This window comes from Orcinus orca, chromosome 2 (genome assembly GCF_937001465.1).
Source record: "Orcinus orca chromosome 2, mOrcOrc1.1, whole genome shotgun sequence".
NCBI classification, from domain to species: domain Eukaryota; kingdom Metazoa; phylum Chordata; class Mammalia; order Artiodactyla; family Delphinidae; genus Orcinus; species Orcinus orca.
The window spans coordinates 183,405,568-183,424,766 of NC_064560.1; positions in this window are offsets into that span (position 1 = coordinate 183,405,568).

The following is a 19,199-nucleotide window of genomic DNA, read 5'->3' on the forward strand; positions in this document are numbered from 1 at the left end:
CAAATTTGAAACAAGCTCAATGTGTGGTGTCTTTCAAAAGATGCCCCCAAAAGTGAGTGGAGGCCTCAGTTTGTTCAAATTATTTTTCCACCAAAATGTGATAGAATCATCGATGCATGAAAGAGTGTCTTTTTGCCCATGATTCCCACACATGCTGTGCCCTAAGGAGGAAGATGAAAAGGACGAGAGTGAGAAGACTCAGGTCTGGTAGTTCCCTCTCTTCGAAAAGCCTCAAATCAAGAAAATGACATGTAGCTTCTTTTACAGTGGGATCAAAAGAAACCTACAGACAGCTGTGTTTTTGTGCACATGTATTTTTTTTTTTTAAGCACGTTTGTAGTTTTAATTTTTGGCCTCAAAGACCAGATGTTGGTGATAATAGAAACTCCCACATGTACTTGAGAGGAAGAAGGAAGAAAGAGAAAGGAGATACTTTACCAGTGAAAGCATGTTTATTTTTTAATTTTTGTAAATTATAAGCTGTAACTGTAAAATATCACACAACAGTCATTTAAAAACATTAGGATCCACCAAGCTCTTGATTCCCAAAAACCCATAGTCAGAGTAACAGATAAAAATGATAAGAAGATGCTGACTGACTTCTTGATGGTTACTCAGTTCAATCAGGTGAGCAAGATGGTCAGTGAACTTGGCTTTGGACTTCTGCATAAAATATGACACACTTAAATTTTATTTGTTTTTTTTTAAATTTTTTATTAAGTTTTCTTTTTACTAAGAAAGAGGGAAAAGGAACTGTAAAGATAAGTAGAGCTCTTTCCATGTTTAGGGAGTGGCATGAAAGAAGCTGGGAAAAGAAAGAGGAAAAAAATAATAAAAGCACTTATTTAAAGCAATAGAGTTGCAAAGGGGAGACAAGACAGGTGGAAAATAAAATGGAAGCAGAGTTTGGAAGGTTGTGGTGGAGGTCAAACCCCATAAGGGATCAAGGGTGAGAACTGCAACAACTTTAATGGATAACCATGGATAGTTTTCAAGTGTAGACAAAAGGATATCTGTTTTCTAAAACCCTAACAGTATTTTTATTCCCTCTCTTAAAAATATTCAGTGTATCTTCACTTAATTTGATTAGCAGTGTAACTCAAGGATGGAGAGAAAATGTGAAAAGCATTCCTGCAGATACTGTGATTTTGATTAGCATCAGATCCTTAGATCTTCGCTTTGCCTTTCACAGTTTTTTTTTTTTCCTTGTATAGATATAAAAACATCTGTGAAAATATACGCTTTGGCAGACTCAAAAATTGCCATTTAAAAATAATTTCAAAACTTATAATATTTTCCTTGAAGGCCTACACACTGGATAACTATTCACCAGAAACGATGCCTTTGTTTCATTTAGAAGCTAGAGGAAAAATATTACTCTTCAAGGAGTGCAAGACAACGTACTTGGTTTCAAATGCCTCCAGCGTCATTAACTTTATTCCCTAAACCAATTGCTGTAACTCTCTGAGTTTCAGTTTGGTTATTTCTTAATTAGCTGAAAGGTTACCTTATATGCCAAGCAAGGTTTTTGCAAAGAGTTAATTAAAAAATATATATATCTGAGAATATGCCTTGGAAGCAGAAACCATAGTTATATAATTATATGGGATGCTTTACAAATAACAAAGAAGAAAAAGGTCACTGATATTTTAATGTCTTCTATGGCATTCAATACCAAGAACTATGTTAGGTGATAGACAGACAAACAGAAGGATGGAAGGACAATTAGATAGGTAGGTAGGTAGGTAGGTAGATAGATGATAGCTTGAAATCGCTATTGATATAAGATATATGCCATTTTATTCCCATATGATAGGTTGTATTTAATTGAGGACTGGGATTTAGGGAGACTCAAGTAACTTACCCAGGGTCACACAGCTATAAAATAACCAACTCTTTGTTCCTAAAGACTACTGTCTTCCCTTAATAACATATGAGTCAGAGAGTAGCTTCAAATACATACATTGATTACTTCTTATGATCCTGTGGCTCAACCAGGTGGCTCTTCTGGTCTGGGTTCACTCAACTGGTCCATGGTTGGGGTTCAGCTGGTACAGATGGGCAGACTGGGTTAGCTGGGCTAGCTGGACACCCCCTCCATGTAGTTTCAGGTCAGCCTGAGCTTATTCACCTGATGGTAAAAAAGAGTTCCACAGAGCAGTAAGAGAGGCAAACCCCAGGACACAAGGGCTTTTCAAGGCTCTGCTTGTGTCACATTCGCTAATATCTTAATAATTAAATAAATTATATGGTCAAGCCCAGATACAAAGGTAGCAAAATAGACTCAACCTGTTGATGGGCGAAGCGGCAAATAGATGAACATACAGGAATGGAAGATTTTATGGTCATTTTTTGAAATCTATCAGACCATAACATCTACAATATCACAGAAACCGCACTTATTATTTGTATGTATATATGGATGTTGTACATTTATGTTTGCATATATGTATTTCTACATGTGTTTTGCTTTGGGGGCTTAGGAGGCAATGAAAGGAAACAAGAAAAATGTTTCTAACATCTTGCTTGACTTATATAAAAGAACAAAGGCATCAAGGAAGCTCAAACTAATGTCTCAAACTTGGTACTTGGTATGTCCAATGAAAATGTATGCGTATTTGTTTTTACCCTTTTTTTGCCCTTCCTCCCACCACCAGAAAACTGGTACACACACTGCTTTAATTTTGAATTATTGCTAACATTTAAAAATATGGATAGTGCATGTAAAAATCTGGATTTCTTGTTTTATTTGAAATATTGAAAAGTCTGGCTACACTGGGTTTATATGGCCACATAACCACAATTCACTGAAGATAACTGTTCTTTAAATGGTGTGAAAGGTCCAGTTTACCAGCCTCTGCAAGTATTTTCTTGTATTTCCCTCCTCCTACTGAGGCTGAAGGTTTTAGGAAGAGTAGGCATGAAAGGATGACTAGAAATCGTTTTTAAATGCAGTATTTCCAGCCTCAGTAATCCTTGCTGTAATTATCATCAACCTGAAGTCCCTTAGCCCTGACAAGAAATATTACTATATGGATGATATGATGATCTAGCATAATGGATGCTGGGTATTAGCATCATTAACGTCTCTTGAACTTGGCATCATCAATTAATTAAAGGTATGGTTTTGTTCTCTTGGGAATTTAGTAAATTGCATATAATAACATTTGTGTGCATCTGCCAGTGGGGTGAAAAAAAAATCACTTCATAGAGAGGCAGGAGATGAGAGCTTCAAGTAAGTTCTGTCTCTAACTGTCAAATCTGAGCAAATCGCTTAACACCAAACTATTTCCCTAACAGTTAAAAAGGAATAATAAAAGAGATTCATAACCTTCCAGGGATGCCTTTGGTCTTAACAAAAATAAGACAGATGGAATGCACATATTTCTTTGGGGGGAAAAGAGAGGGGAGCTGGGAATCTTAAAAATGTATCTCAGATTCTGCTAGGTTTAGTCATGCTATTTGGATTTAGTAGCAGAATCAACACTAAGAATCTTTACCAGTATCTTGGCTTGTCAAACCTGTACTAAGCAAAGTACTCAGGCTTATCTGATTGCACCTAGATTCAGGTGCACAGGTACCAAATTGCCAGACAAGATCAAAGAGATTTTTTTTCTCTTTTTGACGCATAGTGCCATATACTTGGCCAGACGATTTCTCACCCCACCCCACTTTTTTTAGCTCTCTGTTTACTGTTTCAGTATTACAGAAAGATGGTAACATTCTAAGCCTAATGTATATGAACTCATCTTCTAAGTCTATCTCAGGGGGGAAAGGCATTCATACGAACATTTAAAGGATATTTTTGAACAATGTATTCCTTCCATCTGAAACAAACCTTTTTAAAAAAGATATCTGTTTATCTTTCTTTTAAAAATTGAAGTATAGTTGATTTAGCATGTTGTGTTAGTTCCAGGTGTACAGCAAAGTGATATATATATATTCTTTTTCAGATTCAATTAATATATAATGCTTTGAGTCCTAGAACTTGACTGTCTTTATATGATGGTACTGTGTGCTCTTGGGCTCTTCAGAGCATTCAGTGTTTAAATGGAGGTCAAAACTCAAACTTGGGAAAGCAAGTAATTATTTTCTAAAGCTAATCTTTAATCTGGTTTTGGTGTCATGAGGCTATAGTGGATTAAAGATAGCCCTAAAATCTTTGTTACTTATTCTTTTGAAGGGTGAGGCCTATTCCTCTTCCCCTCGAGTTTGGGGGGATACGATGACTGGCTTTGACTAACAGAATGAAGGATAACTAACAGAATGGAGTTTTCACTGTACAGAAGTGAAGCCATGTTACTCTCGAGGCCAAGCCTTAAGTGATCTGAAGTGTCCATTCTCATCCCGCCTGAATGCTCCTTCTTGAAAGCCCGCCACCAGGCTGTGAAGATGCCTAAGCATCCACATAAAGAGGGTCATGTAAGGACCAGACAGGCTCAGCCCAAACTCCCCGCCAGTCGTCAGCACTGTCTGCACTTGCATGAGGAGGCCATTTTGGACCTCCCAGCAGTCCTTGCGGCCAGCCGATACCATATGAAGCAGGTGATATGCAGAGCTGGACACTGCCCACATTCCTGACCCCCAGCATCATGAATAAATAAAATAATTGTTGTTTTAGGTCAATCAGTACAGGAGTAGTTTGTTACACAGCAGTAGAAAACCAAAACACTCCTGAAAACATTTTATTGGGGCTGGTGGGAAATTGGTTACAAGTGGCTTATTTTTATTTCTATGAATGTGTTGGTGATTAAGTATTATGTTTGGATGGATGACCTGATGGATGACCACGAAGTGGATGATCTTCACGTCCTCTGCATTAAACGTTAAGAATCTGACAGAGCTGGTCCAAGGAATTCTTGTTATAAAGGATATTTGTTTTTATTTACTCAGTCTTTGAAAAGGCATTCTTTTGTTCTCATGTTTTGAGGAGAGGGTGTAGGGGGAGGAGAGGTCAGTTCACTCATTTCAAAAGGGTCACTCATTTTCAGTGGTCCTCTCGGGATCCATAGGCAGGGACACGGGTGTGACAAGCAAATCAAAAATGAGCAGTTCTGTTTTCCTATATATTCTTTTGGCAGCAATTAAGGAAACAAAGAGCCTTATAAGTATCTCCTGTCTGAAACGTGCAAGTCCACTAGAAGGAATTCAAAGCCCAAAAAGGTGGGCAGCTGCTCTGCGAACTCACACATTCTTTCCTTGCAGCCAGTAAATGAATCACATCATTATCTTTCCTTTTATATGAACATTTCAATTGAGGATAAAACACACAGAGGGTGCAGGCAGACATTCAGGATGTAACTTTTTCAAAACATAGTATTTCCAGCCTACGTTATGGCATCTGCGTTCCCCAACTCAAAGCATAATTTGGCAGTGAATACAAATACATTCACATAAGCAGACGATGTCACAAGCCCGCACAGGCTGATTTCAAAGCAGAGTTTTCAGTTAATGGGTGTATTTGGTGTAATGTTGACATCTACATTGTAGTGGGAACTGTGGCTTTGAAATTACTCAGCTTCCCTACCATTGTAAACTATCTTACTCTGCAAAACCCTCAGAGTGATGATGCTTTTAAAGTAGGCTTCAGGTATAAACTATGCCTTGCAAATAATGGAAAGTAGAATTATTTTATAAAACAATAGGCTGAGGCAGAGACACTTTTGAAAATGAGTTGGTGCTCACAGCTGGGACAAACTCGGGATGCTTATAACAATTCATATGCTTCTATTCTATTAGATCTCAAAAATTGCCCCCTGATCAACCATTTCCCAGTCAAAATCATGCAATCATTGGTTGATGCCTATAAATGACTTTCTTATTATTTCTTCCTTCTACCAAGTAATAAGCCATTTTACCCTCTCCAGCCTGGGGGCTGAAATTCTCTAACTTTCATCATCATGAAAACTGGAGTTAGAATCAAGGGTATGATTAGTCTTGAGTAATGCATTAATTATAAAGTAAAATATGACATCCTACAAAGGAAGAAAAGCTCAGCCTAGCTTTGACTTTTTATGTTTTTAATTTGTTAATAAGGAATTAAATAAAAATCAAATTCACAATAGCAGTTAATTGTGTAGGTTAGGAATTCTTTAGCTTAAGAATTTATAAACCATATAACTTTTCTGAGCATTTACTATATACCAGTCAATGGCTTTTCATGCTTTTTCTCCCTCATTAATTCCTAATAAGAACCCTCTTATTTAGAAATTCTCTCTTTTTTTTCCTTGAATTTTTTAAAAATTTTTTACACAACAGGTTCTTATTATTTACCTATTTTATACATATTAGTGTATACATGTCAATCCCAATCTCCCAATTCACCCCACCACCACTCCCCCCACTCCGTGTATTTTCTTATAGTTGAGGAAACTGAAGCTTAGCAAGTTCAAGTAGCTTGGCTGAGTTACTGTCATTATAGGACAGAGTTGGGATTTGAACCCAGACTTCACTGACTCTAGGCTTGTGGTCCTAAGCCTTCTGTTTACTGCCTTCCCATCACTGGTACTGGCACTGCAAACCCCTTGCCTTCTCCAGACTCAGTAAGTGAAAGCATCATTATTTTCCACCTAAGGTAAGTTAAAACAACAACAGAAAAAGGATCACTGATTGCTTAGGAAAAATTGAAGATATCTGGTCATGAGTGATTCTACAGAGAATCCTAAATTCACTGAGAGTGGGATACTGAGTAATTTGGAGACATTAGACTTTGGAAGTACAATTTCAATAACTAACACAGCAACAGAGTGACTGTATGTGAGCACAGATGTATTACCTGTGTCATTTCATGAGTCCATATAGAAATGCCATGTGATGGAAGGGTTGAAGCCGCACAAATTGCCATGGATACTGTCTCTAGGTTCCACTGCAATGCTACAGGCAAGACATCATTCCAACAAACCTCCATGCCGCTCTGGAGAGGTGCTGGCCTCCTTATCCCCAAGGCTAAGAACCACTTCTCTGTTTGACATCATCATTATTTTAGACTTGGTTATTTTCAGAATGATGGAATTAATCTGGGGAAAATTCAGTTGGGCATATCAGGAATCCTGGCATCGTTAGGCAATTGAAAGGAAGAAAATAGAGCAGCTTTGTGAAATCTGACCAGCCTAGTGGGGTGTGTGTGTGTGTGTGTGTGTGTGTGTGTGTGTGTGTGTGTCAAGTGGAACACTTATCCTTATTTGCCCCTTTAATTGCATCTCATCAGCAACATGAGCTGTTGTTCATCAGCCCCTTCTTATTGTCATTGCCTGGAAGTAGAGCATCCAGCTGGCAATTTCTAGCACTTGCTGTTTATAACCAAAGTTGCATTGCTCGTTGATGAGAAACAAAGAGAAAAAAAAAGACTGACATGTAGGAAACTAGTAACTGAAAAGAAGGTATATTCACTTTGGTGAGAGAATATAGCCCAATTCTTAATGAGTAGTCAAGGAAAAGGGTCCTAGAATGCTTAGTTAAAAGTGTATAATAGGATATTTGTTCTCCTGTGCTGCACATTAATGTGATTTTAGTGTATTCTCATTCCTCATCCTTAATCTTAAGATTAAGAGGACCTGATGTGCCTCTATATTATCTAACCATCACCCAAACATTGAATTTGTCACTATTCCCACTGCCATCCTCACCCCTAAACACACACGTGAACTCGTGTCAGTGAGCATCAGCCCTTGGTCAGTAGTTTTACTGGGGGCAGTCTACAGCTGTAGAGCTTGGTGTGTACATTCCCCAGTGTGATGTCTGCCTTTGCTTTAGATGAAATTCAGCTCTACAGTCGTTGAGATATATTATCGCTCAGTGCTTGAGGTACGGGTTTAAGTACTCAAGATCCAAAATGTTAACCTTCAGATTAACTAATAACTCATGAAATGAAGGGGAGAAAAAAACAAACTTGGCACAAATTAGGAATTCCAAAAGTACATATAGAGAATGCATGGATTTGTAAATGAACAAATAGGACACTGTCCTCATTCTTCTCTGATACAGGAAAAGGATAAAAGTCAGAAAGGACAGGAGTGGATACTTTGGTAAACTAGTTCTGGAAGAACAGACAGCCAGGTGAGCAGAGGTGGAGATGGTCCAGGAGATGAAGCGTAACAGGTATACCTTGGGCCCCTTGTGATTAGACCAATCTGACTCCTTAATATTCCAGGGAGTGTAGACTGTCTCTAATAATGATACTTTAAGTGATAACTCAGCTAGGTGTCTGTGAAATAATAAGCAGAACTTTTCTGTTCAAATGAGTCTTACCAACTTTAAAATGTAGTACAGAAGTAAGTAGCTCCAGTGGTTTAATACTTAAAAAGCTGGCACAGAGCCATGGATTATCAAACATTTGTTTCTATAGTTTGACTAAGTCCAGTGAGTTCATATAATTTTTTTTTTCTCAGCTGACTCAAATAACACAGTGAGATAAGCTGGACAAACATGTGTATCCTATAATATGGATGAGGGAACTAGGAGTCAGGAACTTTGGAAATAATAAGTTGTATTTGGTTGCAGTAACGGGGAAAATATGAGTTGTACTCTACTACTGATTAGTGGGATAACAGATGGTGGAGAATAAATTAGCCCTCCGAAAATTAACCCTGAGGCTATTTTAAACACAAGAGATTTTTGCAATTGGGTGTTGAGAGCCACAACAATAAAATAAAATAAATGATGACAAGTTGGATCTGAACTTCAAAGCATTCCTTCCAAATAGTTTGTTAGTTGAGAGTGAAACAAAATACAAATGTTTCTCCCACTTAAAACGTATGTCAGATTGTCCTCCACTCAAAACCTGTAATGGTTTCCCAACTGAATCAGAGTAAAAGTCAGTGTTCTACAAATTGGCTGCTCTTTACCCTTCTGACTTCCTGTTCTGTTATTCTCTGTTTTTATGAGTGCTGTGAAGGTTGCTTTCATGGTTCAACGTAACTGGGATAAGGGATACCCAGACAGCTGGCAAAACATATTTCTAGGGAACTTGGTGGAGGTGTTTCTTGATTTGATTCAGTAGACCAAATAAAGTTCTTCCCTCACCAGTGTAGGTGGGCATCTTCTAGTCTGTTGAGGGCCCCAATACAACAAAAGAGGGAAAAAAGGGTGAATTTTCTCTTCTTGAGCTGGAAAGTCCATCTTTTCCTGCCCTTGGACGTTGGTATTCCCAGACCATTGAACTCTCGGGCTTACACTAGTGATCCTATGGTTTTCAGGGCTTCAGACTCAGACTGAATTATACCACCAGCTTTTCTGGTTCTTCAGCTTGTACACAGCAGACTGTGGGACTGCTCAGGCTCCATAACCCCATGAATCAACTCCTATAATACATTTCCTCTTATATACATCTATATTTAGCCTATTGGTTCTGTTTCTCTGGAGAACCCTAATAATACAAGTGCCAAGCAGTTACAAACACTAACTCATTAAGTTTCATAACAACCTAATCAGGTGGGCACAATTATTAACCCATTTTATAGATGAAGAAATTGAGGCACAGAGCAATTAAGAAAGTTTCTTGAGGTCATACTACAAATGAATGGTTGACAGAGGCACTGGCAGTCTGTCCCAAGGATCTATTGTCTCATGGATTGAGCAATACTGTCTCTTGAGCAATCAGCCCCCTCGAGCTACATGGGTCTTCTTGCTGTTATTCAGACATAACAGGCAGCATCCATCTCAATTCCAGTTTTTTCTGCCTGGCAAGTCCTTGCCTTTACACATCTTGTTGGCTCATTCCCTCTTCTTCTTCATGCCTTTGTCCATGGTGTCTTTTTTTTTATTATTCTAGTTGAAATTGAAATTTCTAACTCCCTTTTCCCCTAGTAGGAGTCCTTAACCCCCTGAGGTGCTTTCTTTTATCAACAGCACTTATCACCTCAGACATTGCAATTATTTCAAAATTAATCTGTTCTTTTCCTGTCTCCCAGCAAATAGAACGTAGTTTCAGGTAGGCAAGATCAATTCATGGTTGTATCACTAGTACCTAGAACACTGTCCAGTACATTGTAGGCACTGAGATGTTAGTTGAATGAATCAATGAACTTGTTGAAATCACTGCAGGTGTCTCCTCAGAAATTCTGATTAGTGTGTCAGAGGTTGGCCATATATATCTGAGTTGAAAAAACAAAACAAAACATAAACTCAGGTGATTCTAATGCAAGTGATTTACAATGTTGTAAAACTTTGTGTTAAGGCAAAAAAGAAAAAAATCTTTTTGAAAAACAACTGTCAACTCCAGTTAATTTTTCACATCTTTAAGTTTGGATTTTCTTATGTAGCATTTTTCTCATTGGTATCTGATATTAAGAATTTATATTAATGTAGTAATGAAGTTAGAGCACTTGAGTTGACATTTACTAGAAAGAATATATTCCAAGTTACTAATTATATCAAGTAATATCTAGTTACCTCTCAAAATATCCTTGACTATCAGTGTAAATACGAAAAATTTCTTAAGACTAACTCATTATATAGATTAAAAGTTAATTCCATTTAATGACTGATAAGAATTTATATTCCTATAAGTTGAGTGCAGCTAGTGAATTTGTAGTCTAAATTTCAAGTGAGAAGTCCATGTTTTCTGAAATTGTTTGTAGTGATGTGAACTTACATTCAGATTTTCTCAAAATCTATAAGAAAAACCTGTCTGAAGATGTAATCAAAACACTACCCTAGCAAGGATGAGAAAAAATACTGGGGGAAAATGAAAAAAAAAAATTGAGTGGATTGAAGAAGATGAAAGAAGAATATTAAGAATTATGGAACTTTATAGCAGAGTTTTCCTTAACATTGTTTTAACACAGTAAAAGTTTAATCCATCAGTATTAGGATACTCAAGTACCATATAAAATTAGGATAAGACACACCAAGTAGACTGAGAATGAAAATGGTTGCTAAGTAGTCACATTTCACCTGAGAAGCTTAGGATATGTAGAGCAGAGGAACCGAGAAAGAGTTATCACTAATTTCAAGGAATAGTGGTGTTTCTTTGCTTTTGCCCAATAAAGGCTCTAATTTCAGTTTGGATCACAAGCAAGAAGTGACGTTTGTATTCATCTCAACCTGTGAGAATATCTGATCAAACCAGACAGAACAAAACTGGGATCATGGAACAAACATACAAGAGAAAGAACAGAGAGACAGAGACAGAGAGATAGACCACTACACCATCGCATGTCGATTCCCTTTATTGAGTATTTATTGAGTTTAATGGTGTTTTGCATCATATAATGGAATATAATGTAAAGGCTTCCATAAATAGCAATTGGTAAATACTTGATAGTTATTGAGTAAATGCATACAATCAGAGGAAGACTTACTCATATAGTGTCGTTTAAAAAGTGGCTATTCAGAACAGAACATCGGGTGCTGGAACAAGATGAAGATCATTCTTTTGAGTGGTTAAGAGATAAAACAATTCTATAGGGAGAGGAACCTAGAGACTAATATGAAGGTCCACTGAATGCTTTTTTTTTTCCTTTTATGTACATAGATAAATGTGTAATCTAAAATGTACATATAACTCTCACTCTAGAGTTTGACTTTGGTCTAATCTGAATAATTATCCTGATAGCTTACTGATAAGAAAAATTATTCGAAAGAGGTATATTTTGCAAGTGGGTATATTTTATTTTTTAATATTTTTCCATACTAACAACTTAGTCGAACCAAAAATGAATTGGTTAACAACCAATGAACCTGAGGAAGACCCTCAGACCTCAGATGAGTGAATGGCGCCAGCTGACACTTTGATTTCAGTCATGCGAGATCTTGTTACAGGCTGAATTGTGTCTGTACCGAAATTCATATATGTTAAAGCCCTAACTCCCAGCACTTCAGAATGTGGCTGTATTTGGGGATATGTCCTTTAAAGAGGTAATAAAGTTAAAATGAGGCTGTTAGGGTGACCCTTAGTCCAGGGTGACTGGTGTCATAAGAAGAGGAAATTTGGACACAGTGAGAGACACCAGGGAAGCACATGCCAAGAGAAAAGCCCATTTGCAGACACAGAGAAGACAAGAATTCAGTTAAGCCCTGCCTGGGCTTAGGACCTACAGAAACTATGAGATAATTAATGAATGTTGTTTAAAGCCACTAAGTTTGTAGTAATTTGTTCTGCAGCAATAGAAAGCTAATAGAACATATAATTACAACCACACCCTCTTGGAGCTTACAGTTAAGCAGAGTATAGTAAGGAAAGAGGCTACTATTAATGTCAATCCCCAGAACACAGATGAGCAAATGAGATTTGACCAATCCACAGAACACAGATGAGCAAATGAGTTTTGACAATATTATCTCATACTTTCCAAATTGCCATATATACAATATATGATATATGATATGAAATATTGTGTCCTATAATGTGCAAGCAGATAGAGAAGTTAAATTGCAAATATATATATATATATAATTACAAATAAGTAAATATATATATAGTGTATGTGAGTGTGTGTGTGTACACACATACACACTCATACACACACCCACACAGATGAGTGAATATGTAGTCATTGCTCCATCACTAAAATGAGACATTAGATTTACAATGTCTGTATTTTTTCAGCTCTATAATCTTACCCTGGTTGCTTTTTTATAATGGCTGTTTTGTCAGGTAGTATTCCATTAGTCAAGACTCTCTCTTAATGTCCATTCTGTATATTAGTATAGGAATATACATAATATTCACAATGTTCACAATGATCCTGAGGAATTTTAGGGTACTGCATTTCTTTTGAATTGTTGTGAAAACATAAAAGTTACATTCAATAGAACTTGTATTTAAGTAAATAATAATAGATAATCTTTGTTTAAGTATATGGAATTATTTAATAAACTTAAATATGGAATTTTGTAACTAAACTGGATAATAGAAAAATGTCTGTAATTGTTATTACTTACCTCAAAAAAAATCTTTAGGAAACGGGACTAGTATTTTTTGGAATGCTGTGTCAGCTCTGAGTAAGCCACACTACATACTTGTTCTTATTATAACTCAGAGGAAGCTGAGAATGACAGCTACTATGTATAAAGTACTTTATCACTTCTCAGATGAGGAAACTGAGTCTTAAGAGAATTTAAGTCGTCTCATTGCTGATAGGTAGTTATTCATATATTATATCTATCTCTGTCCAATTCCAAAGGGCATGATCTCAATGACAAGATATTTGAAATCTGTAGATATCTGTGCCTGATGCTTGAAAACTACCAGAATCTAAAAAAACACAGACTCCTAGAAGTTTGCAAGTCATCCAGAGTTTGGTACCAAGAAAAGCAAGCGTCTGAAACAGTTGATGAATTGTTCCAAATTTTACTTAATCACTGAGTTTTTAAAAGCCAAACCCAAGAGACCCTATCAGCCAAAGGCTAAAGACCATTGCTCTGCCTTTAAGGAGGAAATTTAAGTATATTCAGAACAAATACTACACCACCTACCTGCCTCACCTCAGTTCTTCAAAATAGTCCTCTGAGCTGCCATCCCAGTTTCTTGGAGTGTCTGGTGGTCAGACGGCCACTGAAAAATGGAAAGGACGTCTCCTATGGGTTGGTCAGAACAAATGTTCTGCGTGTAGACAGAGACCCTTTTTCTTGGAGTACTTTTTCAAATTATCTCTTTCCTTTCTTTTGTTTGAAAAAGGTAACACAGATACTGTTCTACAGAATTCATTTTCCCCTTAAAACTTATAAAGTTCCACCAACCAGAGGTGTTTGAAGGAAAGGTCATCCTGTGAAAGGAATAATTTTTCCCTTGGAAGATTTTTTTTTTCAAAATTCTTTATTGTAGAAAAAGCTCATTGAGCACTAGTTTCTCTTTAAAGAAATTAAGCTTCTATAGCTTATGAATTCAAATGCAGTACAGGAGACTCTGAGACATTTTAAGATCCATTAGGTTATCAAGCCTATCCTTCTGTAGCAAACTTTAAATTCTCTCTGCAAGGTGATTAAAAGTAACATTTAATAACAGGTCAGTTGACAAGTAATTATTTAGCACCCACAGGGTGTAGAGTTCTATTCAAGATGCTCAGATTTAAAACCTTTGAAGTTACATAATGGGAAGGAAGACAATAATCTTTTTCTCTGAACATGGGAACAATATTCAGTCTTATTCTCTCCCACATTTTGGGAAGATAGGCTGTCAAAAATTATGCAAAAATTTAATAATAACTTACCTTTTTACAGTGTTCTCTTCTTTGTCAAATTCTTTTACATTCTCTTGTAGGATCAAAATACTCCTTCTATGGAGTAGAGAATGCATCATGTTCCTATATTTCAATTGAGGAAACTGAGGCCCAGGATGATAACTTATACAAGTACATTCCCTGGGCAGAAATCTCTCATCCACAATACCCTACTCATATATCTTAATCTAGTCCATTCTGACTCAAACTTCAGCTTGCTAAAGTCCATAAAATGAGATTAGATCTTCTCTATTCGAAGTTCCCTTAGTTCTCTGCATTTGCAAAGTGTTGATCACTGTAGTTAAACTCTGAGTTTATATAATTAAGCTCAGTATAAGTGACCAGAATGCCAGGACAGAGATCATCTTTCAGGTTTTGCTTACTATTGCCTCTCAGTGCCTATCATAGAACTTGAAACATTCTAAGTGTTTAATAAATATGGTTTGAACGTTAAAAAACATTTCTTTGGCTCCATGATTTTCACTCCAGTTGTGTTGCAAGTTACAGGAGAGAATAAATGTCTGTTGTATTGCCAATCTCATGGCATTCAGCAAACTAAACATATTCAATAACATGTGTTTAATGAATGAATTAATGTTGAATGCATTTCCCACATATGACACTCTAGTAACCCCATCAGGAAAGGCAAAACTGTGGCAAACTTGTTTGCAGTAAATGTCCACCAATGGCTATTCTTTTCTTGTTGTTTATTTATTTACTTATATTGGTTTGAAACATATGAAATTGTCTTTGATGTAGACAAAAACTGTTAAACACAATCAGTTTCACAAAGTTCATCAATTTAATACTTTCTACCACCAACTTAGATCAGTCTTAGCACAGTGAAATTTAGTTCTGAACTTCCTGATGAGTAAGACAAGAAAGAAAAACATGATAGATTCAGACTCATTTTAGTGACCAAGTTGAACTGCTTATGATCCACCTAGTTAACAATGCATTATAAAATGTTGTGATGATAAAAAAACAAACAAAATAATAAAATAAAAAATAAAATATTGTTATGTTTAAGCATTAAGTTCTACATCCATAGCCTTTACATTTCCATTGGATTTTCTCCCAGAAGTCAGGACTTTGGTTCCACTTATAAACAAAATATTGAACTCGAGGTAATTATTTAGCTCAATTTGTATTATAAAAACTATTTTCTTGAGAAGTAGATTTATTTCCAGATGAGTGGATTTAGCTTCACAGTCCATATGTATGACATTCACCAGATAACTTTGAAATTGTTTGGCTCATAATATTTATTCAAATATTTTAACATAGCTAGAAAATGTCCCCTAGCCTTCATGGGCCTAAGGATCCTGAACTACATTTTGACTTGCTTCTCTCTGTGTTCCCACAACTTTTCTTTTCATCTTCTAACTACCAGTTAAACTGATCTGTTTCTCCAAAGATTTAAACCCCCGAATTCCAATATCCTCCGAAGATTAAATTTATTTTTATAGTAAGATATTAAAAGGGGTGGGATACTTTCTAATTTTTATATTTCTAAAATGAAATTCAAAGTTTGTCTTGAAATAGTCAAACAGAAAGTAGTCTTGAGAAAAAATGAGAAAACAGCAATCTATATGAGTGTATTAAGTTAAACAGTAACTTCCCAAAATCATGTCCACTCAACAATCTGTGAATGTGACCTTAATTTGGAAATAATGTTTTGCTGATATACTCAAGTGAAGATGAATTTATACTGGATTAAGGTGGGCCCTAATGCAATGACTGTCATCTTTATGGGAGATTAGGATTGACATACATACACTACCACGTGTAAAATAGAGAGCTAGTGGGAACCTGCTGAATAGCGCAGGGAGTTGAGCTCGGTGCTCTGTGATGACCTAGATGGGTGGGATGGGGGGTGGGGTTGGAGGGAGGTCCAAGAGGGAGGAGATATATGTATACATATAGCTGATTCATTTCGTTGTACAGCAGAAACTAACACAACATTGTAAATCAGGGGTCCCCAGCTCCCGGACACCAACTGGTAACTGTCCGTGGCCTGTTAGGAATAGGGCCACACAGCAGGAGGTGAGCAGTGGGTGGGCGAGCAAACGAAGCTCCATCTGCCGCTCCCCATCTTTCACATTACCGCCTGAACCATCCCCCCCATCACTTGCATTACTGCCTGAACCATTCCCCCCTCCCCCTACCCTCCGTGGAAAAATTGTCTTCCACAAAACCTGTCCCTGGTGTCGAAAATGTTGGGGACTGCTGTTGTAAAGCAACTATACTCTAATTTAAAAAAATAAAAATAAAATTGACTTTCAATTTTTGATTAAAAAAAAAGAATAAAAGGAGGGAAATTCTGGCACAGATCACACAGAGGAAAGATGGCCATGCAAAGCTGAAGGCAGAGACTAGAGTAAGGCTTTCACAAACTGAGGAACATCAAGGATTGCCGTGACTACCACAGGCTAGAAGAGGAAGGGGACAATTCTACCCTAGAGATGTTGGTGGGAGCCCGGCCTGGTCGACACATGGATTTCAGATTCTGGCCTCCAGAAAAGGGAGAGAATAAATTTCTGTCGTTTTAAGCCACCCAGTTTGTGGTCATTTGTTATAACGGCTTTAGGAAACATACAATGAGGAAAAAAAGGAGAAATTGTGCTTTCTTTCCTTTCCATGAACTAGATTTCAAGGTGAAAACATTCTCAAGGACACCAGGTTTTTCTCAATCTCCACCCATGAGAAGAATCACTGAAATTTGGAAGGTGGCAGACCTATAAAATTTTTGAACTTGAGGTTAAAAAGAGTAAGTCATAGAAGTTGTTTCTTGGACTAATAATAATAATATCTGACAATCTTGTAGCATTTTCTACTAATTTGACCCTCAGGCAGCTAATCAAACTCTCAAGTGGCAAATGAAAAAACAGATTCGGAAGGATTAAATTATTTGTTTGAGTTGTTCAACAAATCAATATAAAAACCTGAACGGGAGACTAGATGTCCTCACTCACAGCTTTAATTTTATGGTTTAGCTATGAATCTCCTAAATAGGTGTGACTAGCTTACATTTTTCTGACATAATATTTGAGCTTCTGTTTAAACTTGGGGCCAGAAACCTTGCGGGCTGTGTTGTTTAACCAGGGAGACGTTCACGGGGCTATGGAGGGAAGGGGAGATTCAACTCCTCTGAACTAACACATATCGAGTATCTGTTATAAAATATACTTGAGAGCACTGGAAAATGTATGTGGATTGGGAATTAGATCCCTATGACAGGCAAAGGCCATTGAAGAAAATAAGAATTTAAAAGAAATGAAAGCATAGAGTCCAAAAGTTGCTGAACGTGCTCTTGGGAATATGATTTATGGCAAGAAACATAAAAAGAACATAAAAAACAACAGAATAAAAAACAGTGGTCCCCAGCTGTTAGGTCACAGAAAAATGCCAAGCTAAAAGCCAGAGATTCCTCTGAGGAATTTATTAAAGACAATAAGACCAGAACTCCTGTTCAGGGGATTCTGATTCAATAGATCTACAGTCAAGCCCGTTGGGAGATTCAGATGCTTAGGCAAGTTTTGTCATTCTTGGTTCAGAAGTGGTATAAGGCTGCACCAGTGGTTTACCAGGGTTGCTCACAAGTCAAGCTCTTCCTGCCCTCATTGGTACACACCCACAATTACCTAATATCCCCACCAGGCAGGGCCCAAGGAAGGTCATATACATAATAAACAATGATGGGGAAACTGAGGCTGAGGATTTAGTTCAATTCCTCTTACATCAGGAACAGAGGAAAAACTGCCTTTTTTTCTTTTTTTGTACAGTACTTTTTATAAGATTTTCATTTCTTTTTCACTAGGCAATAGAGCCTATATAGAAGGGTACTCTTTGTTTTATCTGAAATCAGTCAGTTGGTAAATCTTAAAGTAGGAGATACGTAGAACTTATCCATAACCCTTTTTAGTACAGTTCATCCATTCATCCATCAAAACACTCTTTCAACATGTTGTGGAATATCCAATAGGCAGGCAAAGCAAGTTCAGAGGGCACAATGTGGTAGGATCGATGAATTCGTTCAAAAGAGAAAACAGAATATTTTTGGCCTTTGGAATTTACTAGATTTATTTAATAGTTATATTTTTCATTCTGAACTGTATATGACAGAGGTGCCATAATCTTTTCAGTATTCAGGGTTTCTAAATATCTTAATCAAATTTATCCTTTAACTTTTTGTCAGCTACCAATCACCACAGCTTCTGGATCTCTCTTTTTTCAACTAATGTTTATGTGTTCAAAATGTTTTCACTCATTCCAAAATTAAAATTGCCTTGAATAGGATTTAGTAAACTAATTCACCTGGAAGAAATGTCAGACTACCACTTCCAGGGGTATTTGTTGTATGGTCCTTTCTTCTCTCCAACCCCAGAATTTTAGGCATAAGTGGTAAGTCCATCTATTTTGAGGCCATGTTGCCTTCCAAGTTCTCCTCAAATTATATTCAAAGATAGCTGTCTATGTTAGCTATTCTTGAAGCCACTTCTGAATGCTACAGCAAACAAACAAAAAATACAAGTGTTGATCTCACTTTTTTCTTCAGTTTTTAGTTTTTCTTTCTGCTAATGAGCTAGCTTAGGCTGCATGTTGGTTTATTAAATGCTTGAATCACTCCAGTTAAAAGCTATTGACTACATTCTTAATTATTAACCACCTTCAATATTGCTTTTCCAAGAATTCAAAGTGATTTTATAGGAGTTCAAATAATGATCTAGGGACTTGAAAATCTGAGAAAGCCCTAATGCTTTGGTATTCTTCAGAACATGGGGTCTATAGAACCTATCTCTCTTGTAATTTTTGTAGTATCCACAATCTCACTGGAAACCAGAATAATTTATCTTATAAATTTTGATCGCCTTTGGCTTCTGGTCCCAGTTACAATGAGAAAACAAAGAACAGAAGATTTAACTTGGAGTTAAGAAGCTCAAAAAGTGCTTGGTATGGGATTACAGAGACAGATTTTTTTTTTTAAATTTCTCTTTTTCCTTCTTTCAATTGCACACACACACACACACACACACACAC